General features: G+C 43.9%; 1 protein-coding gene and 1 long non-coding RNA gene across 8 annotated transcripts in view; one reads left to right on the forward strand and one right to left on the reverse strand.

Annotated features, from left to right (window-relative positions):
• The window catches only part of SMIM3 (small integral membrane protein 3), a 28,621-nt gene extending 3,975 nt beyond the window's left edge, over nucleotides 1–24,646 (reverse strand). Inside the window, exons 1-4 of one of the 5 annotated variants that reach the window (XR_004056285.1) lie at nucleotides 24,632–24,646; nucleotides 19,334–19,619; nucleotides 16,623–16,673; nucleotides 14,756–16,200 (exon numbers count right to left, since the gene is read on the reverse strand). The gene's annotated coding sequence lies outside the window, so the exon portion shown is untranslated. Of the gene's footprint in view, nucleotides 1–14,755; nucleotides 16,201–16,622; nucleotides 16,674–19,333; nucleotides 19,620–22,854; nucleotides 22,870–23,710; nucleotides 23,877–24,631 lie in introns of those variants that run through there. The other 4 variants (XR_004056284.1, XR_004056286.1, XM_030926870.1 and 1 more) reach the window with 4 other exon arrangements.
• On the forward strand, nucleotides 13,502–19,058 carry LOC115896413. 3 transcript variants are annotated; one of them, XR_004056287.1, is made up of 4 exons: nucleotides 13,502–13,866; nucleotides 16,148–16,476; nucleotides 17,484–17,682; nucleotides 18,863–19,058. It is a non-coding gene; the product is annotated as an uncharacterized LOC115896413 (long non-coding RNA). The 3 variants fall into 3 exon arrangements; XR_004056289.1 differs by having other exon boundaries at nucleotides 13,502–13,822; XR_004056288.1 differs by having other exon boundaries at nucleotides 13,502–13,818.
• Nucleotides 24,647–27,614: the final 2,968 nt, after the last annotated feature.

The following is a 27,614-nucleotide window of genomic DNA, read 5'->3' on the forward strand; positions in this document are numbered from 1 at the left end:
TTGTAGATCGCTTTTGGCAGTATGGGTTATTTTCACAATATTTATTCTACCCATCCATGAGCATGGGATGTGTTTCCATTTGTTTGTATCATCTATGATTTCTTTTTAGCAGAGTTTTGTACAAGAAAACCTACAAAACGCTGCTGAAAGAAATCACAGACGACACAATCAAACAATTCAATACATATTTATGGCCTAACAACTTAGTAGCTGTTTGAAAAAAAAAAATACACACAAATTGAAAAAAAAAGTTTTTATTTCATTCTTAACTAGTTACTAATGGAATATATGCACCTGCTGGACACTGTGTAACTTTTCAAACTTTGGAATAATATTGGACAATGCTATCCTCACTTATTATTCCATATTAATTTTTGCCCAGTACGTGCCATACCACGCAACCACCAAAAAATCAACTTCAGGCCAGGGGCATTGGCTCACACCTATAACCCCAACACTTTGGGAATCCAAGGTGGGAGGATTGCTTGAGCCTAGGAGTTCAAGACCAGCCTAAGCAACATAGTAAGACACCATCTCTACATTTTTTAAAAATTAGATTGGCATGGTGGCTTGTACCTATGGTCCCAGCTACTTGGGAGGCGGAAGTGGAAGGATTGCTTGAGCCCAGTAGGTCTAGGCTACAGTGAGCCATGATCACACCACTGTACTCCAGCCTGGGTGACAGAGCAAGACACCATCTCAAAAAAAATTTTTTTTTAATCAACTTCACAAATTATAACATTAACAAAAGGAATGCAGTAAGATTAGTGTTAAACTGTGAACTATCTTAAGCTACTCATTTGCAAAGTGTCTGAGAGATGTCAAATATCACTATTTTTGTCAAAAATCTTAAAAATCCTGCAGCACTTCCCTCCTTCTAGTGAGTTCACTGGGGTTCCCAGGACACTTCAGTGCACAGCTTGGGAACCATCGATGTAATACATTCCCTGCCCAGAGGGCACAAGGCTGGAATTATCTCCTGCAGTTCCTTTCAAATGTAAGATCAATAATTCTGTGATTCTAGGTTCCAAGCAAAATTCCTAATTGCAATCCTATTCCTGTTCTTATCACTAACTTTTCCTTTCTAATGCCTTTGACTCCATGTCCACTGCTGCCACCCTAAGTAAGGTATTGATCACCATACCCCAAGGAGAGTACCCAAGAAATACATACAAGGACGTTACTTTCTGCATTATTTGTTAAGGCAATAGACACAGCAAGTATCCACTAATAGTAAAATAAAGAAGGGTATATCTATATAATGGGATGCCATGCAGCAATTTTCGTGTATTTATTCACTCACCCATTCATTCATTCATTCATTTAACAAGTATATAGTGCTTACTCCACATCAATCATTGTTCCAAATGCATTACAAATATTTACTTAATTAATACAGCTACTATGAAAAACAGAATGGAGGTTCCTCAAATAACTGAAAATCGAGTCACTATATGACCTCAGTAATCTCACTTCTGGGCATATAACCAAAGGATTTGAAATCAGTATGTCAAAGGGATTTCTGCGCTTCCATGTTTATTTCAGCATTACTCACAATTGCCAAGTTATGGAATAAACCTAAGTGTCTATCAACCATGAATGGATAGAGATAATGTGGCATATACTCAATGGAATACGATTTAGCCTTAGAAAAGAAGGAAATTAGTGCCATTTGCAACAACATAGATGAACATGAGGACATTATGCTACAGGATATAAGCCAGGCACAGAAACACAAATACCTCAAGTTCTCACTTATATATGGAAGCTAAAAATATCAGACCCATAGAAGCAGAAAGCAAAGCCTCTGGTGGTAGATTTAAGAGGAATCTGATCTGTAGTGAGCTCCAAAAGTTTTAAGTGGAAAAAATAAAAATAAAGTATAGAACAGTGTATATAGGATGATTTCTTTGGTTCAGATTTTGTAGAATTAAGTAGGTAAATAGGTGAGGATATATATAGGAAAATTAGTTTCTGAGTGTACTCTCAAAAAAGTGTTAATAGTGGTTACCTTTTCGGGAGCTGGACTAGGAATAAGAGGTTTTGCTTTTCATTCTTCATTCATAAAACATGATTTTATGCCATTTGAATTTTCTCAACATGAGCATTTATTACTTCTAATTTTTTATGCCAACTGGGTTAAGGGGACAAAGAGGCTTTTTTTGTTTTTGTCTTAATAATTCTCTGTCTTAAAAAGTAAAAACACATATATACAATTTTAAAATCAAATAAAATTAAGAGATGAGACTAGATCAGTAGTCACCAAATGCCATATACCATGGTAAGTGACCTTAAGACAGTATAAAAGAACACTGATTTCTGGGTCTCAATCCATACATACTGAATTAGACTCAAAGGGGATGAGGAGGACCCCTTTTTTCCCATTGTCCAGGTGATTCCAACATGCAGCCAGATTTGGGAACCTCTGGACTCAACAAATCTTTAAGACCTCTATCTAAGGCCTTTTCTGGCATTAAGATTTGGGAATTGATTTCCAGGTGCTCTGCAGCCAGGCTGGGCAGATCTGGGCAAGTTCCCAGATGAAGGAGAAGCCTCTGACAAAGCTCCCCAGGGCCACAGGGTTATCTGCCAAGGCTTGCAGAGGAGACAGAAGCACAGGCTGGCCCTGTCTCAGCCTAGGAAATGGAGTAACTTTCTCCAAGGTCTAAGACACAGAAGCATGAGTCACAGGAGACTGAAACTGTTAGAGGACCGGGGGTGGGATAAATCATTCTTTGTGGTCTCCTGACTACATCAACAGCTAGCTGCCTTAGACTAAAGGAACCCCACAACAGCCCTTTCCTGTAAACCCATTAACATCAAACAGTCTTTGTGACTTCAAATGCCAGGAATACATAATCACCCTGGCTGATTTTCATAAGCAAAGCCTGTCAGATACAGGAACTCAGGCTTCAGGGCTCATCCACAATCAAGAATCCTGGAACATTAAAGCCAGAACCAGTGCCATTTCACAGATGGTGAAACTGAGGTCCAGGGGGTCTTCTCCCTCCTGCCATCTTACTCCTTGAGGGAATAATCATTCAAATACATATATCTGATCATGTCACTGCCCCTAACTAAAACAAAATAGAACAAGTAGATGAATAAATGAAATTATTCTGTAACCTGTATCCTAGACTGTATCAATATTACTCTTTTGCAAATGAAATTGTCTTTCTGGCCGAGCGCGGTGGCTCATGCCTGTAATCCCAGCACTTTGGGAGGCCGAGGCGGGTGGATCACGAGGTCAGGAAATGGAGACCATCCTGGCTAACATGGTGAAACCCCGTCTCTACTAAAAATACAAAAAATTAGCCGGGTGTAGGTGGCGGGCGCCTGTAGTCCCAGCTACTCAGGAGGCTGAGGCAGGAGAATAGTATGAACCCAAGAGGCACAGCTTGCAGTGAGCCGAGATTGCACTGCTGCACTCCAGCCTGGGAGACAGAGCGAGACTCCGTTTCAAAAAAAAAAAAAATGGTCTTTCTAACCCCAAAACCCAACAGCTAAAGTAAGGCTACTCTAGTAGAGCCTGGAAAGTGGGGGTGCTGGTGGGGGAAGCATGCAGTCCTACCTACCCAGCAAGGCTGAATACATATCCTCAGAGACCCTAAGCACTAGAGATGAGGGTGCCCACTCTCTTCACATATGCAACTCAAACTAAAAACAGTACTACACCAAAACACACAAACTTTACATGTTATGAAATTAAAGTCGTTTTTTTCTTCTAACTGAAAAAAATTGGAAAAAACATTTCCCAGCTGTCTTCTGGCATGCCTGCTCAGTGCAGTGGGCTTATATCGGCAGGGCAGCAGCACTGTTCAGTGTCCCCTCGACTCCCTGGGCTCCTCAGAACACAGTTTGAAAGCCACAAGTTGCAGTGGTCTCCAAGGGCCCTTCCAGAGCTACTGTTCCAGGATTCTAAGGCTAGTCATAGATGTAATCAGGTGTCAGAGTGCACAGGGAGCTCTATCTCCGTTTCACTCTTCTCCATACTCAAACATGTCCTTCATTGCGCTCTTCTTCCCCATGTAACATGGGTTCCAGTCGCTTCCACCTCTCCCTACTATGAAAAAAAATCTTGTCTACCAGGTAAGAGCTAAGGAAACCATATGTTCAGCATCTTTAATTGCACACTAGAAATATTTGCTTGAGGAAAAGCAGGACTCTAAGCTTCTCCTAGATGACTTCTATTTGACCTCTCTGGCATGAATGCGTAAAACCTTGTTTATTGGTATGTCTAACATAATAGTCATAGATTAATTTATCATTTGCCTCACAGATATATTGCTTGATATTTCTGATTCATGGTTCATGTGGGATATGGCCCAAACCATTTATGTCACAAATTTATGCCTATCACTGATAAGAATATGATGTTTTTATGACCATAGGAAGTAAAACATCAGTCAGGCCTAAACTCTCGTTGTTTTGAACCAGCATACTTTATCTGCTATTTGCCTCCTTAACAAATAATAAACTTTGACATATGTTCAGTATAAGTTTGTTTAAGAAACTGCACTGAAACAACCCTGAGCTCACCAGCAGAAAAGCCACTAGTACCAAACACGCCATCCCATCAGGTCACAGGCCCTACACCACCAGCCCTGCGAACTGGACACACCATTGTTTGTCCTCAGTCCATGGTAGTTACGTAACTTAGCCAATTTAATGGAAAAGTCAGTAATCCCAAAATGACTATTTTGTATCCACTAACAAAACTGAATGTGAGGGGTAGGGAGGAATGTAGTTTCTACAAAAGAGGAAAAAAACCTTTTTACTTTTTTTTTTATTTTTTTTGAGACAGAGTCTTGCTCGGTTGCCCAGGCTGGAGTGCAGTGGCGCAATCTCAGCTCACTGCATCCTCTGCCTCCTGGGTTCAAGCAAACCCGTGCCTCACCCTCTTGAGTAGCTGGGACCACAGGCGTGCACCACCACGCCTGGCTAATTTTTGTATTTTTTTGTAGAGATGAGGTTTTGCCATGTTGACCAGTCTGGTCTCAAACTCCTGGCCTCAAGTGATCCACCCACCTCAGTCTCCCAAAGGATGAGCGACCGCACCTGGTCAAATTTTACTTTTCCAAAGGTAGAAAATTCATCCCCTGTATCAAATATTCCACTTGATCCAATTTAGGCAGGAAAGGGGAAGCCCTGCTGCCTAATTAGAAAACACCAAGTTTTACTTCTGGGACCACTTTTCTTAAGTAACGAAAAGTTCTTTTACAAAAGAAAGAATCCTTGTTCCAGCCAATCCCACCATGTGGCAAGTTTTCTAGTTATATAAAAATTATATAAATTTCATAAATTAAAATTTCCCACAAGTTTATAGTTTTAGGGTAACTGGATTCAAGGCGACAAGCCTGTGTTATCTACTCGCCAGACTCACTAGCAAGCAACTTTTTCCTCTCTGACCAGACAATATTGTTTTTGGTTTTGGTTCAGTACTATCATGACAAGTAACTCAGTCCAGGATATTCATTCATTTATTCATGTGTCAAGCACTTGGTATTTGCAAGATACTCTCTCAGGACTTACTATTACTTACTCCTTATGACTCGGTGCCTCAAGAAGCATAGAGAAGTGAAATACCACTTCCCTTATTTCCTCAAACACAGGATCATACGAGCCAGCATTTGTTTAACAAATTGTATTTGCTTAAACTTGTAAAAACGAAAATAAATTGTTTTATTTCCCAAATTTGTATTATTTGTATTTGCTTAACAAATCCCATTCATTAACATATTAAAACTTCAAAAAAATCCTATGTGGGGATTTTACAGCTATGAAAACTAAAACTGAGAGAGGTTAGCCAGACATTGATCATAAAGCTAAGCGAACAGGATTCAAACTCAGGAATCCTGATTCGGCACTTACCACTATGCTACAGCTACCTTCAAAGAGTCCACACAGATCCAGTGTATAAGCATGGAGTATATATACCAGACCCACAGCTTTCTTCTAAGTCCAGGTCAAACACTGTTTCTAGCTAAAGGCCATTCCATATTTACAGAATTAAGAAGAGATATGCAATCTACAAAGATCAGGACTTCTTTTTTTTTTTTTTTTTTTTTTTGAGACGGAGTCTCGCTCTGTCGCCCGGGCTGGAGTGCAGTGGCTGGATCTCAGCTCACTGCAAGCTCCGCCTCCCGGGTTTACGCCATTCTCCTGCCTCAGTCTCCCGAGTAGCTGGGACTACAGGCGCCCACCACCTCGCCCGGCTAGTTTTTTTTTTTGTATTTTTTAGTAGAGACGGGGGTTTCACCGTGTTAGCCAGGATGGTCTCGATCTCCTGACCTCGTGATCCGCCCGTCTCAGCCTCCCAAAGTGCTGGGATTACAGGCTTGGGCCACCGTGCCCGGCCAAAGATCAGGACTTCTGATTCTAGTAATGGTAAACTAGACAATTTGGACCAGTTCTTTTACTGAAGACAGCTAGAAAAGTGGGACCAAAAAAACCTGCTTGAAGGCACTAAGAGCCAACGAAATAATGAAGAATTTCCAGTCTTCATTGCTTGAGAAAAAGCAGGACTCTAAGCTTCACGCAGGTTTTTGTGGTCCCACTTTTATGGGAGAAGGCAAAAATCCAGGGAGGAGAGCCTGTCATTTTCCCCTACTGGAGAATGGAGACTAAGCAGTTCTGACAGACTCAGGAGACTAAGTAAGAGGACAAAAGCTGGAGTCCAAGACTGCCAAGAGAGGGAGAGTAAAACTTCTGCACTTTGAGCTTGGACCTTAAAAAGCACCCTTAGTGCTAAAGATGAACTGGAAGTATACCAGTCCTCCCAGAGACTACAACTCAGCTTTGCATTATCATAGCTCCTGAAATTATATTAAGGAATCTCCAGGTGCTTGGCAGAGGCAAATATACATCCTCTCTGGAGGCAATAACATCATGATATGTCTCAAATTATGTTTTGTTTACAAATATAATGTCCAACACATAACCAAAATTAATCAAGAATGCAAAAAGACAGGATGATACAAACAATCAGAAACAACAGACAATAGGAAAAAAAGTCTACTGGGGCTCCAGGTATTGGAGTCATCAGACAGACACATAGTTCAAATAACTTTGCTTACTATGTTCAAGGAGGAAAAAACTCCAAGTTTGAGAATTTTGATAGAGAATTTGAAATTACAAGAAAGAATAAACAGATTTTTTTAAAAGAATCGAATAGAGGTTACAAGTAGTGGCTCACACCTGTGATCCCAGCCACTACTTGTAACCTCTTTGGGAGGGAAAGGCAGGTGGATCACTTGAGCTCAGGAATTCAAGATTAGCCTAAGCAACATGGCAAAATCCCATCTCCACAAAAAAGTTTTAAAAATTAGCCAGGCATGGTGTGCACCTGTAGTCCAAGCTACTCAGGAGGCTGAGGTGGGAGGATCACTTGAGCCCAGGAGGCTAAGGCTGCAGTGAGCCATGACTGGGCCACTGCATTCCAGTCTGGGTGACAGAGTGAGACCCTGTCTCAAAAAACAACAACAACAAAGAGAACCAAATAGAAATTCTAGAACTGAAAAATATAATAGAAATTAAAAAGTCAGTAGATGCGCTTAAAAATTGAGTAGATTAGCTTTAGTTAAAGAGAGAATTAGTAAACTGGAATCAGGGGAAAGATCAGGGGAAAATACTTAGAATGAAGTAGGGAGAAATGAAAGGATGGAAAGTACAGAAAAAAATAGGTAAGAGAGACAGAGGAAACAGTGACAAGGTACAACATAAATATATTGGAGTATCAGAAGGAGAAAAGAGAGAATGAAGTAGAACAATATTGGAATAAATAATAACAGAATTTTCCAAAACCGATTAAAGACACCAATTTGCATACTAAAGAAGTCCCATGAACTCCTAGCAGAATACATAAATTGGAATCCATGATTAGAAATACAGTAAATCTGGCCAGGTGCGGTGACTCATGCTTGTAATCCCAGCACTTTGGGAGGCTGAGGTGGGCGGATCATTTGAGGTCAGGAGTTTGAGACCAGCCTGGCCAACACGCTGAAATCCTGTCTCTACTAAAAATACAAAAATTAGTACGTTGTGCCACACGTCTGTAGTCCCAGCTACTTGGGAAGCTGAGGCAGGAGAATCATTTGAACCCAGGAGGTAGGGGTTACAGTGTGCCAAGATGGTACCACTGCACTCCAGCCTGAGCAACAGAGTGAGACTCCATTAAAAAAAAGAAAAAGTAAATATGCTGAGACCCAAAGATAAAAGAGAAATAAGACATAATATCTTTAAATGAGAAACAATTAGATTGACAACCAACTTCTCAACAGAAACAATGGAATTTAAAAATAGCAGAATGATCTCTTCAAAGAGGTGAACAGAAATAACTGCCAAGAATAATGGTGCAATAAGACATTTTCAGGCTGGGTGCGGTGACTCATGCCTGTAATCCCAGCACTTTGAGAGGCCAAGGCAGGCGGATCATTTGAGGTCAAAAGTTCAAGACCAGTCTGGCCAACATGGTGAAACCCGTCTCTACTAAAAATACAAAAATTAGCCAGATGTCGTGGCACACGCCTGTAATCTCAGCTACTCGGGAGGCTGAGGCAGCAGAATCGCTTGAACCCGGGAGGCAGAGGTTGCAGTGAGGCAAGATCGCACCACTGCACTCCAGCCTGGGCGACAACGCGAGACTCCACCTCAAAAAAAAAAAAAAGACATTTTCAGAAAAAAAAATACAGAATTAAAGTATTCAAGAGCAATAACTAACAAATTGTGGAAGAAATAAAATTAAAGTATTTTGATTTTCTTGTATTGCCTAAGAAAGGGCAGAAGAACCAAATCATATTAGACTTTGTTAAATCAAGGATGCATATTGTAATCTCTATGGCAGCCACTAAAAATATCAGTCAAAGAGTGCATAATTTCCAGGGGAAAACAGGAGAGGCGAAAAACAACAACAAATACTTACAATAGAGGGGACAAATAGAAAGCATAGAGAAAGATGGTAGATTTAAACCCAAACTAAGAAGGACCATTAGGGTATATACAAATAAAAATAAAATATACACATACATATATATTTTTTAGAAGAGACACATGGGGATTAGAAAGATTGAAAGTCAAAGGATACAAATGAAACACTGTGTAACCATGAATCACCTACACTGGCAGCCCCATACTAGTATAAGGCCAAGTAGACTTTTAGGCAAAAAGTATTACTAGAGATACCAGAAAGTTAAAGTGATTTTCTATTTTTATGTACCCAATCTCAGAATTATAAGGAGAAATAGACAAGTCTACAATTACAGTGGGAGATTTCAAGACATCTCTCTCAGATACTGATAAAACAAAAAGCTTGTGGGGAAAGGCAGGATGAGCAGAATAGATGTTATCAACAAAGCCCAGAGTTGATGAGATACATGATGTGTTGTAAGCATATGGAGTTCTGGTGGCTTTGGCAAGAGGTTTAACCTCTTTGAGCTTTAGTTTCCGTATTTGTAAAACGGAAATAATAACTAATAATTGTAACCACTTCATAGGGATGCTCTGGAGGTTAAATGAGCTAATGCACATAAAGCACTTAGGACAACACCTGGTACACAGTAAGGGCTTCACAAAGTTAAGCTGAGCTAGTGAACCCAGCATTGTTCCTAAATCACAAGGTCAAGAGATCGAGACCATCCAGGCCACCATGGTGAAACCCTGTCTCTACTAAAAGTACAAAAATTAGCTGGGTGTGGTGGGGCATGCCTGTAGTCCCAGCTACTCAGGAAGCTGAGGCAGGAGAACTGCTTGAACCCGGAGGTTGCAGTTAGCCAAGATCGCACCACTGCACTCCAGCCTGGTGACAGAGTGAGACTTCGTCTCAAAAAAAAAGGACTTCAGAGGCTCTGCTATTAGTTAGGGTGTCGTGACTGCTTCGTGACTGATCTGGGACCAATGTAGGAAACCACAGTGAAAAGTTTTTTTAAGTAAAAAAATTTTAAGTTGTCCCCAGCTTGAACCTCCCACCGGAAACTTACACCCTCCACATTTGAGCTGCAGCTAACAGTCAACTTTTGAGAGCTTGCCAATGGTTATCCAACAGGTTTTACTGCCAGAGAGTTCACTGAGGAAGAAGGCAATAAAAGGAGTGACTTCCTGCTGGCAGGCAAGCTTAATTATCTCAAAGTGGGAGACAAGGCAGATAGAGGCAGGCGGCTTCCCGCAGGTGTGGCCTTAGCCCAGCACTGCTAGGGCTCTGTGCAGACTACGCTGCTGCTCTTTTGTTTCCACCAGCCACGGTGGCCAGAGAGCAGACAGCTATAACCAGCTCCGAGTCACTGATGCTGGGGCGTCCAAAGATGCATGACTCTTCAAGTATTTTGCAGAATTTGAACAAGGCTGATGGTTCCCAGGACACAGGACTAGAGGGTTTGCCAGCGTTGTCCACCTTATAGGACCCCTTCCAAAAAGGCTCCACCCTCAGAAGATGCTGCTGAGGTTGTCAGGAAAGAATGGAACATTTAAGCCAGAGATGGCAACTCAAGTTCCTAGATGGAGCCACACTAGCCACTTTGTAGCCTGGGGAACCTAACAACTGTGTCCCAGCGGCTGATCCCAGTTGAAGACCTTTGTGCTTACTGTTTCTTCTCAGAATGCTCTTTTCCTCCCCTGTCCATTGCCTCAATGTCCATGACCTCAATCTAAATGTTACGTTTTAGTAAAGTTTTTCCAGACCCACTCTGTTAAACTACCACTCTTATCTTGTTTTATTTTCTGCAGACGCTTTTCACAATCTAAAATTAGCTTGTTTGTTGCTTGTTTGTTTTTATTGGCTTTTTCCCTATTTGTTCATTTGGTCCCTCAAATGCAAGCACAAGGATCGCAGAAGCCTCATCTCTTGTGTATTGCTGTGTCCTCAGCACCTATCACAGGGCCTGGCATATCATAAGTGCCAAAAAATATAAAACCAATGAAGAAATGAATTGGGAAGACTATTTCAGATGTGAGCTCACTCGTGGAACCTAATTGACTGAAGAGGTCCAGAAAGAATCCTTATCCCTGCAAAAGTCCCAATGATCCTAAAAGTCAGAATCCTATCTCCAAAATAACATGACATCCTCTGATTTTACCATTTTCTGGGCTCTTTGTACATTCAGGAAGGATTACTGGGGCCTCTTTCTTTCCCAGCCCACCCTGTATATACCAGGCAGAAGAGAACTGGCCTTTCAGAATGAAGTCCTCTAGGGTTCCCACTTGTTGATTTGCTTGAACTGGTAAGTTCAAATTTGAGTTCTGACACCATGTGCTCAGGAGCTGGGCACTGAGGTGGGGAGCGGGAACAGGGGTGAGGGGAGCAGTGTTGTTGCCCAAGATGTGAATCTTTCTGCTCTCAGAAGAGGACAGGGAGGCTGATAAAAGGGGGGGCAGGTTTCCCATGCCAAGTCCATTATGAGAAGGCCATATCAGCTTCACATTTACTCTTAGCAGTATTATTTCTCCTCCCATTGTGTAACAGCCTCAAACATTTACCAACCCAGCACAGTCATTTCACCAGGGACCTTTGGTCCAAATAAAGGGGCCAGAGGAAGGAATGGACAGGACATACAACTACCAAAACAGTGAAATGAATCAAATAACAGGCTTTTCTCCACTGTCCCAAAGTCCCTAAGGAGCACTGTGTTCTCATTTCATCCCAACTGGCCCCTGTCTCTCCAAACTTCCTAACAGGCTACAGACCTGCCTGAGTTTCCATCTGCTCCTCTGTGGCTGGAAAAATGGAAAAACACCAGGATATTTCAAAGAGATCGGAACACAGCCAGAGCTGTGTAAGACCGCACGTACCATCTGACCCAGCCAATCGCAGTCTTAGAAACCAACAGAGAGCTAGCAGAGGAGAAAGCCCAGGCCAAATCCCCAGCATCCTGTTTAAGGCACTACCATCCATCATTGCTATTTGCCAGTGACTAAGTGCCTGCTGTGTGTCAGGCTAACAAAGGAGACTGTCCATGAGAGGGGCTGGCAGGGTGCTCCGGGACAGAGCTGCAAGAGCACTGGGTGGTGGTAGTGCCTTGCCTCAATGTGTGAGCCTCAACAGGTCGCTCTCCGAAAGTGGGCCTCATGTGTGTAGAAGGCAGAATAATGTCCACCACCACCACCAAAGACATCTATGTCCTGGTCCCCAGAATCTTGAATATGATCCTATATAGTGGGTCACTAGCAAGAAACATATCCAATCAGCCAATCAGAGTGCAAATCAATAAAATAAGGAAGCTCTTTGTATACACAACTAAGCAATTTAAAGTATACGGTTTAGACGTGGAATCTGGCTTGCTGTTGTTTAATGTGCTAGGCAATTATACTTCTGAGCAGTTCCCCTTCCTAACTACCTAACTCTAAGCCTTTACTGCTAGATGTCTCCATTATCTCTTGAGGTTCACCTTCTGCTTCCCTAAGTAAGTTGGAAGGGTACTAGGTCTCCAGGGATCCACTAGAACAGTGACTATCAAATTCTCACCTAACTTCTCCCAGGTCACCCTGAAAGTAAGTGACAGAGGCAAGATCTGAACCTGGTTCCCCCCAATTCCAATGAAGTTCAGAGGATAGGCCCTGGAGCCAGGGTGCCTGCATCCAAATTACAGCTCTGCCACTTACTTTCTGTGTGATCATGGGTGAGTCACTCTCTCTGGACCTCAGTTTCCTCATCTACAAAATGGAGGTGATGACAGTCCCTCCCTAATAGGATTGTGGTAAAGCCTAAATGAGTTAATACAAGTAAAATGCTTAGAGTCATGCCTAGCTTATAGTAAGCACTCAGTAAATGGCAAGTATGATCATTATAACATCATTCTGCTTACTGGGCCAGTCAGGGTTGGGGAGGACAAGGCAGGGTGTGGCAATGCTAACATTTACTCCTATACTCCAATAAACTGTGAGTACACGTGCCCATTTTTTATACCACTGTCACACCCAACCAAGATATCCTCTTTCCTTGGAGGTATTTCCTCTGTTTGCATGTTTCAATCCATAGAGAAGAAACGGAGGCACAATGTTTAAAGGATTGGCATATGGCTGGGAAAGCATCTGAGGCTGTGACCGGCCCTTATTCCCTTGGTCTGTCACCCCCAAGGGCCTGGGATCTGACCTGACCACAGGTCCCCAGAGTCTCTCATTTGTTTGGCATCTCTAACACCTCACTGCAGCTCAGTGGTTCTCTGGCTGTTCTCTGGGACTCCCCAGATCTTTTGTGTCATGGAGCCACAGTTCTGAGGTTTGGAGAGGTCAGTTGTGGGAGACTTCATGAAGCATGACTTGTAACCCCCACAGCATGATTCACAGTCCCAGGACAGCTGGGAACAGGAGGTCCCGGTTGGAGCAGGAAAACACTTTTTGTTTTTTTCGGTTGTCACTGCAGAAGCACATGATGTCCTAAAGCTTAGCTGTGCTGCCTTGCGTGTGTCTAGATGGCTGCTGTGCGGCCTGCATAAACCAAAGAGCATGTCATGCTCAACCACAGACAAACAAACATCTGTTCCACTCCCGCGTCTTCATTTTACAGATGGGGAAGGCAAGGGCCAGAGAGGGGAAATGCCTCCATTAGGGTAACTCAGAGGGTCTCCTAACCCGCAGAGAACTGTTCTTCCCACTCCCACCTCCACCTCATTCAGGCATCCCCAATTCTTCCAAACTACGTGCCCACTGCAGTAGCAGCACGCATCATAGCAGATGTTCAAGGAATCTCTGATACTTGTGTGATTGTGCAGCCTTCACCACCACACCCTGGAGCTTTGAGGACCTTAGTATTCACTACAGACGAACCGGAGACTCCTCAGCCCCCAGGTGCAGCAGGATTCCAGCTGGTCCAGAAGAAACAAGTGCAGCTGCGTGAGTAAGAGCCCAGCCTAGCCCTCAATCAGAATAACAGCCCCTGAGGTTTGTTTCAATTTGTGGGAGGGGGAGGTGGTTACCCCTTTCATCCTTTCACTCAGTACATATGTATGGAGCACCTACTGTTAGCCAGGCCCTTAGCAGAGCTGAGGATGCCTCAGAGATGACGATAGACAGGCAGTCCCTACCCTCAAGAAACTGGCATGGGGGAGAGTAGGGAGCAAGAGAACCGGCAGCTGGAACAACCATGTCCTCAGGAAAGGGACAGAAAACCAGCAGGAGGAAGCCTGAAGGAAGGCTTCTCTCCAAGATACTTTGCTCACGTCCTTTCTCGTTTGCTTTCTGCACGCAAAAAATGTTTTCCCCATTTCACTGATGGAAAAACAAGGATGGTGAAGCAGCTAGTGACAGAACCAGGGCTGGAACTCGCCACTCCTGACTCCAAACTCCTGGCGCCTTCTACACGGGGCCTCGAGAAAACGGGGACAGATAAGTGCAAAGACCCAAACCCAGCACAGCGCCCAAGCAGGTGCGCAGGCCCGGGCGCTAAATCCTGACGCTGGGCCTGGAGAGCCAGGAGGTGGCAGTCCGCCCGAGGAGGACGCTTCCCGAGAGGGCAAGGGCAGGGGACCCGGCGAGAAGCCAGTCTCCGAGTGGGGCTGGGGCTCGCCCACCCAAACTCCGCCTCCCCCAGGCCCAAAATTCTGTGCACGAGTAGGCTCGAACTTAGGGGCTGACAGCGGGAGAAAAAGGAGGAGGGGGTAAGGGCAAGAAATACAAAAGTGATGAAAAGGGAGAATGGGGGAGGAGAGAACAGACTTAAGAAGAACGTTGGGAGCCCTGGGAAAGGGGCAGCACTAGAGGTAGGTTGCAAGTCCGAAGAGCTCCGCTCTGCCAGAGTCCCCACAAACAACCCCCCGGTGGCTCCACTCACTCCAGATGGCGGCGAGTCTGCGGAAAGTTCCTGGGGCAGGGATGGCTCGGTGCTTCTCAGGGTCCCCAGAACTGCATGGGATCTGGCGGCTGGAAGCGACCCCCAGGCCAGGAACCTCAGCCCCAGGCAGCGCCCGGAACGTGCCCCGGCTGCCCCGGGAGGCGGGAGCGCGCAAGAGCGTCCGGGACGCGCCACTGGCTTTGGAATGCGCGGCCGCTGGGGACCGCCCCCGGAACGCCCCGGCCCGGGGCCTCGGCAACTCCGGCTCAGCTCCTCCTCCAGCGTCCCCTGCGGGCTGTGCACGGGGAAAAAGGAACCTGCGAGAGAAAGGAGAGACCAGGGCATCTCGGTCTCCCCTCTCACCTTGCCACACACTCGCCGCGTAGCCTCGGACAAGTCACTTGGCTTCTCGGGGGTCTCCGCTCTCTGGATTGTAAACGGAGAGGGTTGGCCTAAAATGTGCCCTCCAGGACCTTTCCAGCTATAGTCTAGACATGGGAAAGAAAGTCTAGTTGGACGGAGGAGCCGGGACTCAGATCCTGCTTTGCAATGTCCGAAGTGTAGGGTCCTTCGAAGGCTTTGCCTCTCTGTTTCATTCTCTGTAAAGTGGAAAGGTAACACCTGTCTCCCAGCCCTGTTGTGAGGATTGGTTTAGAGGACCAGTGTGAAGCTGGTTGGTTCTCTGCCATAACATGACTTTGAGCGTCCTGTTTATTTTGTGATAACAGTGAAATAGCCCAATCCAAGGTGATCAAGAGCCCATTAGAATCCAGCATCTGAGAGACTTCCCAGGCCACCGTGGGTGGCCCAGCTTCCATGCGGGACAAGGCCAATTCTACAATCTTCTGCCCCCTCCATGTCATCCATAGGGTGAGAGGGGACTCCCGTCCCATCTTGGTGCCCACACTTTTTAATTCACAGTAGTTTTCTTTAATCTTGCTCTTCTGAAAAAGGGAGCACAAGCCTTGACTATCAGTGAGACCTTGAGCAGTCTTGGAGCCCAGTAGTGTTTTGGAGGGTTTGGAAAGAGCCATACTGCCTTCCCCAGGCCTAAATTTGATATGGTGTGGGCCCCAAACTTAGAACTTACACCTTGCTGTTCCCTCTGATTCAGGGATGAGGTCAGCAGAAATGACCTCTAAATCATCATTATCAGATACCAGTTTCTGAAGTGAAGGACAGTGAGGATGAAGGGGATTCACATGAGAAATGATTTGACAAAAACCCTAAGGGCTGTCCCAACAACCTGTTTTATTCAAAAGAGATAGTGTGGGAACCTAAAAACAAGGACAACCTAATTCTGAATAGTTTAATACAAAACTCTCATTTAATAGTAAAAAAAAGAGTTGAAGGAGGACAATCTTTTTTTTCTTTCTTTCTTTCTGCCCGCAGAGGAGTCTCGGTCTGTCACCCAGGCTGGAGTGCAGTGGCACGATCTCAGCTCACTGCAACAGGAGGACAATCTTAATACAACATTTCCCCTGGTTAGTGAAGGGGATGAGAGTTCCCTTGGGTGGACAACTGGTAACTCCATGTGCCCTGCTGTGAACATTGGCTACCCTCTGGGACAAGGCAGAAGCTCAAGACTGGAGCCAGCTGAGGCCTAGTCTCCCTTCCCATTTAGCAGTTTATTAGTGTCTCTTTAATATCGACTTGCCCTGGGACCCTAAAAGCAAGCCAGAAATAAAGTTTGAATCGAATCCCCACAGGAGCCTGCCGTGGTAAGTCTGCTGCCTTGGCTGGACTGATTTTGCTAAGAGAGCACTGAAGGGAAGAATAATGGATGCTGTGCTGGATGTACGAGGGGGGCAAATAGCCAATTTCAACAACAAGCTTTTGTTACAGCAAAAGCCAGAAAACAACTCACAACTTCCTTGGTCCTCTGTTACAACCACTCCAAAGAGAATACCATCAGGACCTGAAAGAAATAAGTAATACTCTGTTACAGAGCCCCTGATACTGGGGGAGAACTTGTACATTAGAAGTTGTAGTCTAATGACATTGGCTGCCATCAAAACATGGCCTTGGCCAGGGGTGGTGGCTCATGCCTGTAATCTCAGTACTTTGGGAGGCCGAGGCGGGTGGATCACCTGAGGTCAGCAGTTCGAGACCAGCCTGGCCAACATGGTGAAACCCTGTATCTACTAAAAATACAATAATTAGCCAGGTGTGGTGGTGGGCCCCTGTAATCCCAGCTACTGGAGAGGCTGAGGCAGGAGAATCACTTGAACCCTGGAAGCAGAGGCGGCAGTGAGCCGAATTGCCCCACTGTACTCTAGCCTGGGCAACAGAGTGAGATTCTGTCTCCAGAAAAAAACAAAACAAAACAAAAAAAAAACGCTGCCTTTTGAGGCCCTCATTAGGATGCAATCCATAGCAAATACCCTCTCTAGGAATTATATCTACACAAGACTTTTTCTTTTCATTTTTGACTTGTACAGATATATTTATTTTGTTGTGGGGAATAATATGATAAATCGTATTAGAAATCAGAAAACCAAAATTTTGAGTCTGACACCCAGTAGCCCACCCAAGCTCCATCAAATAATAAAATGAGACCTATTCCTCACATCTGGTACAATTATGATGAGTAAAGATTTTATTCATGTACAGCAGACCCCTGAATAACATCCTTCTGTTACAACGTTGATGAGGAAAAAAAAATTGTTTCCCTGCTAACTGTGTGGAGTTTGCATGTCCTCCTCATGTCTTCGTGGATCTTCCCCAGGTACCCTGGTCGGTTTCCTCCCACATCCGGAAGATGTGCATGTTAGGCAAACTGGTGTGTAATCCCAGCGTGAATGACTGTGGGTGTGTGTGAGTGTGCTCTGCAATGGGATGGCGTCCTGTCAAGGACTGGTTACTGCCTTGAGCCCTGAACTGCCGGATAGGCTCTGGCCACCCGAACTCTAAACTGGAATAAGCGGGTAAATAATTCTCTTCCTTGTTTTTATTAATCTTTACTAAACATATGTATGACTCACAATTATTTCAGTGTTCAATATTGAAAGTGTTTTAGTCTTTGTTTAGAAGTTTGGTGATATTTTTGTTATCAGAAATATGCTGTAGGAACTTAACTCTTCTTTCTGTCCATTTGTCTATGGTAAAATTGATTTCCTTATATATAGTTTCACTTAAAATCAAAGTGTCCGAGAACCTATTGAGGAGGCTGAGTGAGGACTTACTGTAGTCCTTCATTCAAAGCTATTTATTGAATATCTCCTACATGTTCTAGGCACTAAAGAAGACAAATTATCTTTATTTATTGTGCTTACATCTACTGGGAAAATATTCACAAAAAATAAGTAGGCAAATAAATAAGCAAGATGATACCAGTTTGTGAAACCATGAAGAACATAAAGGAAGATGATGAGAGAGGATGGAGAGTGTTTTATCGTGGAGATTGTAGCTAATCTGAATTTCCTAAATAGTTTATATCATTAATGATTATGTTAGTCTGTAATATATCAACTTAAACGTAATTTCCAAGGTCTTTAATTAACTGAGAATTTAGATTGATACTAAATCAAGTAAACTGGTGAATAATCTTAGCTGCTTGGATAATTTCTACGAAAGATAGAATACAAAGACATTGGTCACCAAGCATGGTATTGTACACTGTTTGCACACCTTTGCCTCTTAGTTTTATATGTTTGAGAGTTGATAAACCTTTGGAATATATTAATGTATATATTTTATTTTACCACTTAAAGAAATGCAAAAGGGGTCAGCACTGTGGCTCACGCCTGTAATCCCAGCACTTTGGGAGGCTGAGGCCAGCAGATCATTTGAGGCCAGGAGTTCAAGACCAGCAGGGCCAACATAGTGAAACCCTGACTCTATTTAAAAATACAAAAAATTAGCCGGGAGTGGTGAAGTGAAATCATGAATGTGAAAGAGCATGTGCCTAGTAAATATTACCTATTTGAATAGATAGTATATATGAATGGCGTGATCATATATCGGACTTTTCCCTAGGCCCTAGAGTAGAGCCTTCACACTACATACAATTCTTTCCTTTCTGAATTTTCACTAAAGTGAAACACTGCATGTCCAAAACTAAAGGGAAAATTAAAAACAATCTAATCCAAATTCTCCCTTTTACAGATGCGGAAACTGAGGCTCAGGAAGACTGAGTGACTTGCCAAGGCCACCAACTGGCAATTGTTAGAGCCAGACTATGAACCCAGGACAGCTTGACTACTGAACCTAAACTCTTTGTCACTCTGCACTAATAATTTTGAGTGGGTTCTGGTTTTATCAAAGTCCTCCCTAAGTTCAAATTTCTGGTTACAATACTTTCCTTTCAATCACCTGCACCTAGGTGCAGAATAAGTGCTCTACTAGTTGAATGAATGAATAAATGAATGATAGGATGACAAGAGGTCAACCTAGACTTCTCTTTCCAGTTCTGAAATTGTGCCGAAGGCAAAGTTGTATGCTTGAAAAACTATTGTATTAACTCACAGAGTTCTCCAGGGAAACAGAACCAATTGTGTGTGTGTGTGTGTGTGTGTAGAGAGAGAGAGACAGCGAGAGAACAAGAAAGAGAGACTGATTCTTAAGGAAGTGGCTTACATGACTGTAAAGGCTAGCAAGTCCAAAATCTGCAGGGTACCCCAGCAGGTTGGAAACCTAGGGAAGACTTGATGTTGCCTCTTGAGTCTGAAAGCAGTTTGCTGGCAGAATTCCCTCTTCCTAGGGAAGGTCTATCTTTTTCTTAAGGCTTTCGATTGATTGGATGAGGTCCACCGACATTATGGAGGATAATCTGCTTTGCTCAAAGTTCACTGATTTGTTTTTTTAAGAGGCAAGGTCTTGCTGTGTCACCCAGGCTCGAGTGCAGTGGCACAATCACAGATCACTGCAGCCAAAAACAGAACAGAATTGTAAGACAATAGGATGTTTAGTCTAGAGATGGGAGGACTCATACAGGCAGTGCGGAATCTGAGCAAACCTCTGAAGTATGCCTGGGGCAGAGGGAGCCGACCTAGAATCAGAGAGTGTCAGCTGAGGAGAAGCAAATCTCAGCTTACCCAAAGAAAGAATTTTTTTTTTTTTTTTTTTTTTTTTTTTTGAGACGGAGTCTCGCTCTGCCGCCCAGGCTGGAGTGCAGTGGCCGGATCTCAGCTCACTGCAAGCTCCGCCTCCCGGGTTCCCGCCATTCTCCTGCCTCAGCCTCCCGAGTAGCTGGGACTACAGGCGCCTGCCACCTCGCCCAGCTGGTTTTTTTGTATTTTTTTAGTAGAGACGGGGTTTCACCGTGTTAGCCAGGATGGTCTCGATCTCCTGACCTCGTGATCCGCCCGTCTCGGCCTCCCAGAGTGCTGGGATTACAGGTTTGAGCCACCGCGCCCGGCCCAAAGAAAGAATTTTTTAAAGAGCTGTCTGAAAATGGACAGAACAGGCTTTCTTGGGATGTCATGCGTTCCCTAACACGAGAGGCATGAGAGCAGAGAGATATCGCAGAAGGTCTTCATTGAGACAGTGGAAGACTGGGGGATAGGGGCAGGGAGTGTGTCACTGGCACAAGGTAAAGGCACTAAACTGGCACTAAACAGTACTAAACCATGACTTCTAGTCCTGGCTCTGTCACTAGTTTGCTATGTGATCCTGAGGAAGTCCCTTCTCCTTTCTCTATCTTCAGGTTCCAGAAGTGAAAAGAAGATAGTTGAGTTAAATGTTCTCTGAAGTCACTTGCACCTCCAAAATTTTTTTAAAGCTAAGGCTCAAGGATCTTAAGATTACTACAGTTTTTAATTAAAAGCATACCTGTGTGGGGGTGATCTATTTTGTTTCACTGATGAATCTGTGCTGGCTCAGACATTAGATCCTCACTTACAGGCCCCTAAACAGCTCGGGTCTTCCCAAAAGTCAGGCAATAAGCACCAGGACTCCTGATATTACTAGTCTCCCTCTCTTCCCCTTTCTTCCTGAAAAAATTTCCAAAGTTCTTTTTGTTCTATAAATCCTTGTGCAAAATGCCTTCTTACTCTTTGGGGGAAGCGCCACTCGCTTGCTAACTCAAAAGAAGTAACTTTCTAGCCTCAAAATAAGAGGCAGGAATTTTTTAATTTGTATTATGGCTGAAAGACTTCATTGAATTAATGATAAGGAAGGATGGTGAAATGATGAAATTTCTCGAACATGTGGAATTTGAGATAAAACAAAATGCTAAGCAGACAGGGAGAAAGAAGAGGAAATGGAAGCGTTCTGTTTTATAGCTTTGAAGTGGAGTGATAGTCATATGGTCTCATTAGTGTGGTTATAATTATTTGAATCAGTTCTCATGGCTTAATTCCAAAGTGTTCAATTATTACACAGTCATGTAGCTAGAGATAATAGAATGTCTATTACCAGAAGATATCTCTGTTCAGTCAGTCTAATTTTTGAAGTAAACTTTGGTCTCAAATATTTATATGCATTTGCCTATATTTTTCAAAAAAGAGTACTTGAATGAAACACTTATTTAGCACTTATTGTATAGCAAAGATTTTATATGCATTATATTACTTAGTCCTTAAAACAATTCTAGGGTGAAAATGTTATCAATCCCTATTTTACACATCAGAAAACAGAAGCCCAAAGAGGATATGTTAACTTTTCTAAGATTACCCAACAGCAAGTAAAAGAACTGATTCTAAATATCTTGCATCTTACTGAGTTAGGTCCTCTCTGTGCCTCTTTTTCTGCTCATTGAGTAATTCCAATGCCTGACCTAGGTAAGGCACAGTGAAATGCACAGCACAATCAGAATTGCAATGCACACTGCATAATGCAGAAGCAGAATCAGACAATTAGCTACATGGTTACAAGAGAGGGTAGAGTAATTGTGAGAATAAAAGGGAAAAATTATTGTTTTGAAACCTATACAGTGCATCTATATCTAAGAGTATTAATAAGTTTTACTTATTAACTTTAAGCATGCACTTAAGTTTCATTTTTGCTTCCAGATTCACCCTCTGCACAGTTCTCCATCCTGCCTTGTGAATGGGAGGTTCATCTGAATGTATCCCATCAGTGGGCCTGGTAGCAGACACTGCCAATCCCTGCACAAATCTCTTAGGCCTTCTCTACCTCAACGTTTCACAGACTTCCAGTTGCCAGTATCTGTATCTTTGTGTCTGAGGGCTTTTCCCAGAAACACAGAAGGTTGGTCTGTCAGTCCAAAAGTATCCAGGAATTAACCCTTTTCTCCAGGAGCAGCCCTCAACCAAGACTTTAGTGGTATAAATACCCCAACACCCTCATCCTTCAGTGAAATAATTCTGAGAGGTGTGTTTACATTGTTTCCAGAGTTTCTCTGTAGGACTAGGCTCCAGTCACCCACTATGATAGCTGGCTTAATAACACAATCATAGCAGCTGTCTTCTCTTCTTTATTTGACTTCCTCAGTTCCCTACTGGTGTACCCTGAACCTCTGAACTCTCAAATAAATGACTTGCACTTAAACCCTTATCCCACAATCTGCTTCTGAGGGAAACTAAGATAGATTTCCTTGATGTCTAAGATTTCCTTGATGTCTAGCTTTCTGGTGGGCTCATCTAAGAGGGAAGCACCAGCAGAGGCTGAGGTGTTTTGCATTCTACCCCCACCCCCACCCCAGGGGCTACAAGGCTGGCTCTGTGGCCCAATTCCTGTCAGCGGACCCTCTTCACACAGCTCTGTCTGTCTCCAGAGTACAGTAACTGCTCCCACCCTTGCCTCTTCAGGCCTCAGGCCATAAACAGTACCCACCTTTACTACCCCTGTGAACTGCAGTATTCCTTCCTTTTCATTGCTCTCCACCCCACCCACAATTTCACAAATAGTTTCTATATTAAACTTTCTTCAAATTATCCATTTTAGCCCACCATCTGTTTCCTGTTGGTACTGTGACTGATTCAGCTGGTTTGATGACTTCTGGGTTTGACCTCAGAGAAGACAGTTGGTTATAGGGACATGTGGGGAGGGCATAAGGCCATGACTAGGACAGTGGAGCAGGCAGAGATGGAAAGAGAAGTATACAGTGTGGCAGAGGTTAACTGTTATGGTGGTGGGAAGGAAAGAACAAAGTATCCCCACACTTAGCAGCTTAAAATAAACATTTATTATCTTACAGTTTCTGAGGGTCAGAGTCCAGGAGTTGCTAACCTGGGTGGTTCTAGCTCAGGGTCTCTCACAGGTTTGCAGTCAGGCTGTCATCTGGGTCTGTAATCATCTCCATACTCAAGTGGAGCTGGAGAATCCACCTCTGAACTCACTCGCTGGTTGCTGGCAGGCCTTAGTCCTCACCAGCTGTGGGCCAGAGGCTTCAGTTTCCTGCCACACAGGCCATGCTATGGGGTTGCTCACAAAATGGAAGCTTGCTTCTCCCAAACAAATGACACAAGAGAAAGGGTGTGTGTGTGTGTGTGTCAGAGAGAGAGAACTCCAGCAAGAGAGGGTCCGACACAGAAGACAGTCTTTTATAATCTAGTCTCGGAAGTGTCATCCCATCACTTCTGTCATATGCTGTTGGTCACACAGACCAACCCTGGTAGACAAGGGTAGAAACACCAGAAGGCAGTAGCTGCTGATGGCCAACTTGGAGGCTCACTTCCACCAGTGCTCAAGAGTAACAAAATATCCCATTAAACTTCCCTGTGGGGACAGGAAGGCTCTCAGATGAGACAGCTGAAAGTCTAAAAGAACTTCCCAGGAATAAATTATAAGAGGGGCAACACTGGAAATTCCAATTGTTCAAAACATTTTTTTTAAGAAGCCAACTTAGTGCTGCTCAGAAGTAAAGCTGGAAAGCCAGTGTAACTTTAGACGAATGAATTCCTCTCTCCAAACCTGTTTTCTCACTTGTTAATGAGGGGATTGGGCCATACTCCATGGCCTAATAACCAATACTTACATAGCACTGATAGCACTGACAGCACTGACAGTGTGCTGCCCTCTACCCACTTTACTTGTATTAACGCATTTTACCTTCACAGCAGGGGGAGAAGCTACTGTAGAGAGCCTTTGGTCCCATTCCAAACAGGCTGGGCTCTCCCACACCAGCGTCACCTCAGCGTGAACTGGAACACTGAAGATCTGATTAATGTGTTTAGCAACTGACTGACTGGCTGTTTCTCTGGCCTCTTGTGAAATATGCCTTCCTGTGTTGTCATCACTATGCTTTGTGGGTTGAAACAAAATAAGAGACTGAACAAGTTAGTTTCATTTCCTTTTCTTAAATATAAAATTGTCTAGTCCTTTCCTGGATGTTTTTATCTTGACCTCAGGGAAAATAAATAGTCTTGGTAATTTCTGAGGAAATAAACCCCCAGTGGCTGAATTTGGTCAAACTGAGAAACAAACTGTCCCCTGGCCCAACCAGGGCCTCCCCATTGCCTAACTTCAAGCTGTCCCCTCCCATATGGCAGTCTATGGGCATGAGGAAATCCCATAGGCTCTATCTTCAAAATACAGCCAGAATCCCTGGTCCATGGCACTATCTTCTTTTGCTTGGCTCACTATTGTAGTTGCTAACTGAGCCCTGATTCTATCCTTGTCTCTCTACAGTCCATTTCCAAAATGATGTCAGGAATGATCCCTGTAAAATGTAGATTAGATCACATCACTGCTCTGCTCGAAATCCTGCAATGGTTCCACATTCCCTTCAGAGAAAAATTCAACATCTTTTAAATGCCCTTTGAGATCCTACATGAGTGCACCCCCAGCCCCCATTAACTCTGGGACATCATCCCCTAAACCCCTCCCCCTTGCTCACTCTCTAACAGTGACACAGGTCTTGCTGCTCCTCACACACGCCTTAGAGACCTTAGAGACCTTGGAGAAGGCTCTTTCCCCAGATATCCACTGGGCTCTCGCTCTACCTCCTTCAAATCTTTGCTCAAACCTTACCTTTTCAAGAGGGTTACCCTGACCACACAACTCAAAGTTGCAATCCTCCTCTCTCCCTCCAGTTCTTGTTCTGCCTTCTAAAAGAAGGAACTGCTTAAAGGTGAAAAAGAAAGAAAAATTTTTTTTTTAGTTGCCAGCTTCCGTATAGCAGCAAGTTCCAGATGATTTAAAATAGTATTCGTCCACTCAACAAATACTAACCGAGGGCTTGCTTTGTGCCAGGCACTGAGTTAGGCAGGAATTCAGTCTTCAGTTTTACTTTGCTCAATTCAGTGAGCAATACGCTGGTGCTCTCCTAGAAGCAAGCCTTGGGGTTGGGTGGTGAATTGTGCAAGAGGGAGGGTGAGAAACATTCTTTGCTTGGCCAAATTTTAGTCAGGCTTCTGAATCTTCTGTAGGCCCATCTGTGCACTTCCTCATAAAAAGTGGTTTTAGTGGGCCAGGCATGGTGGCTTATGCCTATAATCCCAGCACTTTGCGGGGGCCAAGGTGGGCGGATCACGAGGTCAGGAGATCGAGACCATCTTGGCTAACACGGTAAAACTCCATCTCCACTAAAAATAAAAAAAGTTAGCCGGCTGTGGTGGCGGGCACCTGTAGTCCCAGCTACTCAGGAGGCTGAGGCAGGAGAATGGCGTGAACCCAGGAGGTGGAGCTTGTAGTGAGCTGAGATTGTGCCACTGCACTCCAGCCTGGGCAACAGAGCGAGACTCCGTCTCAAAAAAAAAAAAAAAAATGGTTTTAGTGAAGAACTCTGCTAAGTCAGTTTACTGAGAACCCCCCTATGACTAGGTTCCTCATCCTCTACCATCCCCCAGGTGCTGTCTGATTACCCTGGCCTGTCCTCAGCAAGAATCCCATTAGGTGAGTTTAGCCAGAATCCCCCTTACTCCTGATGTTTGCTCTTAGCAATTTTCCTTCCAGTGACCCCCACCCTGCTCCTTGGCTATACATTCCCAGTGGGCAGTGCTGTATTGGGAGTTGAGCCCAATCTCTCGCCCCCTACTGCCAGACCCCATTGCAGTGGTCCCTATATCTATCACAATGGTCCTGAATAAAGTCTTTCTTCCTGTGCTTTAACAACTATCTTTGAATAATTTTTTCTTTACCAAGCACCAGCCAAGTGTAGTAAAAGCAGGAAACTTGGAACCAAGCCCTGAGTTCAAACCCTAGCTTCATCTCCTTCGATCTTAAAATAAGGGGAGTGGATTAATCTCTAAGGTCACCTCTGGCTTTACTGTTTCATGATTTCACCCTCATTTCACCGAGAACTCTAGCCCCTTGTTCAGTGTGAGTGCTCAGAGGTGAGTCAGGACAAACATGCGGAAGAGATGAGTGGAATAGAGAGGCATGTGTTAGAGATATTCAGGTGGTAAAATCAAAGGAAGGAGCCACCAAGGAAGCTCTCAGGGTTTTGGCTGGGGCAGCTAAGTGTGGGTAAGGGTATAGCTACTGTAGGAGTGCCAGGTATATGGGGAAAAATGAGCCCTATAAAAAAAAAAATCGTAGACCGAACTTGGCCAAGCACAATGGCTCACACCTGTAATCCCAACACTCTGGGATGCCAAAGTTGCGGAGGATCTCTTGAGCCCAGGAGTTAGAGGCCAGCCTGGGCAACATAGCAAGACTTCCACCTCTACAAAACATTTAAAAATAAGCTAAGCATGGTGGCATGTGCCTGTAGTCCTAGCTACTCAGGAGGCTAAGGTGGAGGATCACTTGAGCCCAGAAGGTCCAGGTTGCAGTAAGCTCTTATAGCCACTGCACTCCAGCCTGGGCAACAGAGCAAGACTCTGTCTCTTAAAAAAACAAAACAAAAAAAGACTGAACAACTTTGCACTTGAAAAAACAAAAGACAAAAACAATGTACAGTTCAGTTCAATTAAAAAGCAAAAACAATTCAAAAGATTTCCCAGAATAAAGGCAGGCCAGCAGCCTTTTGCCATGTTTACACTTGGGAAATTAGCTTTAGCCCTGCCGCCACCACCACATTTCCTGGGCAGGGCCCCCACAGGCGCTAGCATGGATATTTACGAAACAAGGACTTCTTTTTTCTTCCCCCTCTGTTCACTTACTATGACTTTTAGATTAGCCTGCAGATTGATTCAACACAGGAAACCCTGTAATTAATACAGTTTTAAAGTAGGAAACCAAAAGTGGGGAAGGCAGCCAGGGCAGGTGGCCAGCATTGGTGAGAGCAGTTCCCCGGGATTCCTAAGCTATAGAAAACCTTGAGTCTTCGAGGTCAGAGCCCAGATTCGGTCCCCTTCACAAGACCTCATTTGACCAAAGTCTGACTAACTCCCAGTTTTTTCCATTATTATTGTGGATTTACTCTGAAGGACTCTTTGTAAAAATGAAAACCACTTTCAGTTTTTTATACTTGGTATATTAAGGGAGCATTTCTTCCATGTGCTTAGTACTTCAAAGCTTACAAAATGCTTTCACAGCCTGGATGATTTTTTATTTTCACCAAGGCAGGGATTATTATTCTTGTTCTATCTATCTTGAAACAAGACTCTGAGGTGTTAAATGGCTTTTAAAAGATCACATAGCTAGAAAGTGCCAAAACTATCCACTGGAAATTTGATAATATTCCAGGTAGACAAAACAGTGGGAAATCGATATCTCATACATTTACAGTGACAGTGTAAATTGGCCTAGCATTTCACAAGGGCTCATTGCCAGTATTTACTAAATGCAGTTATCCTTTGACCTGCCAGTTCAACTTTAGGGTCTCTGTATTAGCCTGAGCTCCCCCTAGAAAGCAGAGCTCAAAATGAGAGCCTGCAGGCAGGAAGCCAGCATTGAGAAGTGAATGAGCGTGAGTCCAGGGCTGGGAAGAGTAAAAAAGCAACACAAGGCTACATTATCAAGCTGGTCACCATTGTGCATAACTAGGACTCGATCCTGCGAGAACCCTTTAAGGAACCATGGAGAGTGGGCCTGAAAAAAGGAAGACGGAGACATTTATTCACAGGCT

This window comes from Rhinopithecus roxellana, chromosome 3 (genome assembly GCF_007565055.1).
Source record: "Rhinopithecus roxellana isolate Shanxi Qingling chromosome 3, ASM756505v1, whole genome shotgun sequence".
Taxonomy (NCBI): Eukaryota; Metazoa; Chordata; class Mammalia; order Primates; family Cercopithecidae; genus Rhinopithecus; species Rhinopithecus roxellana.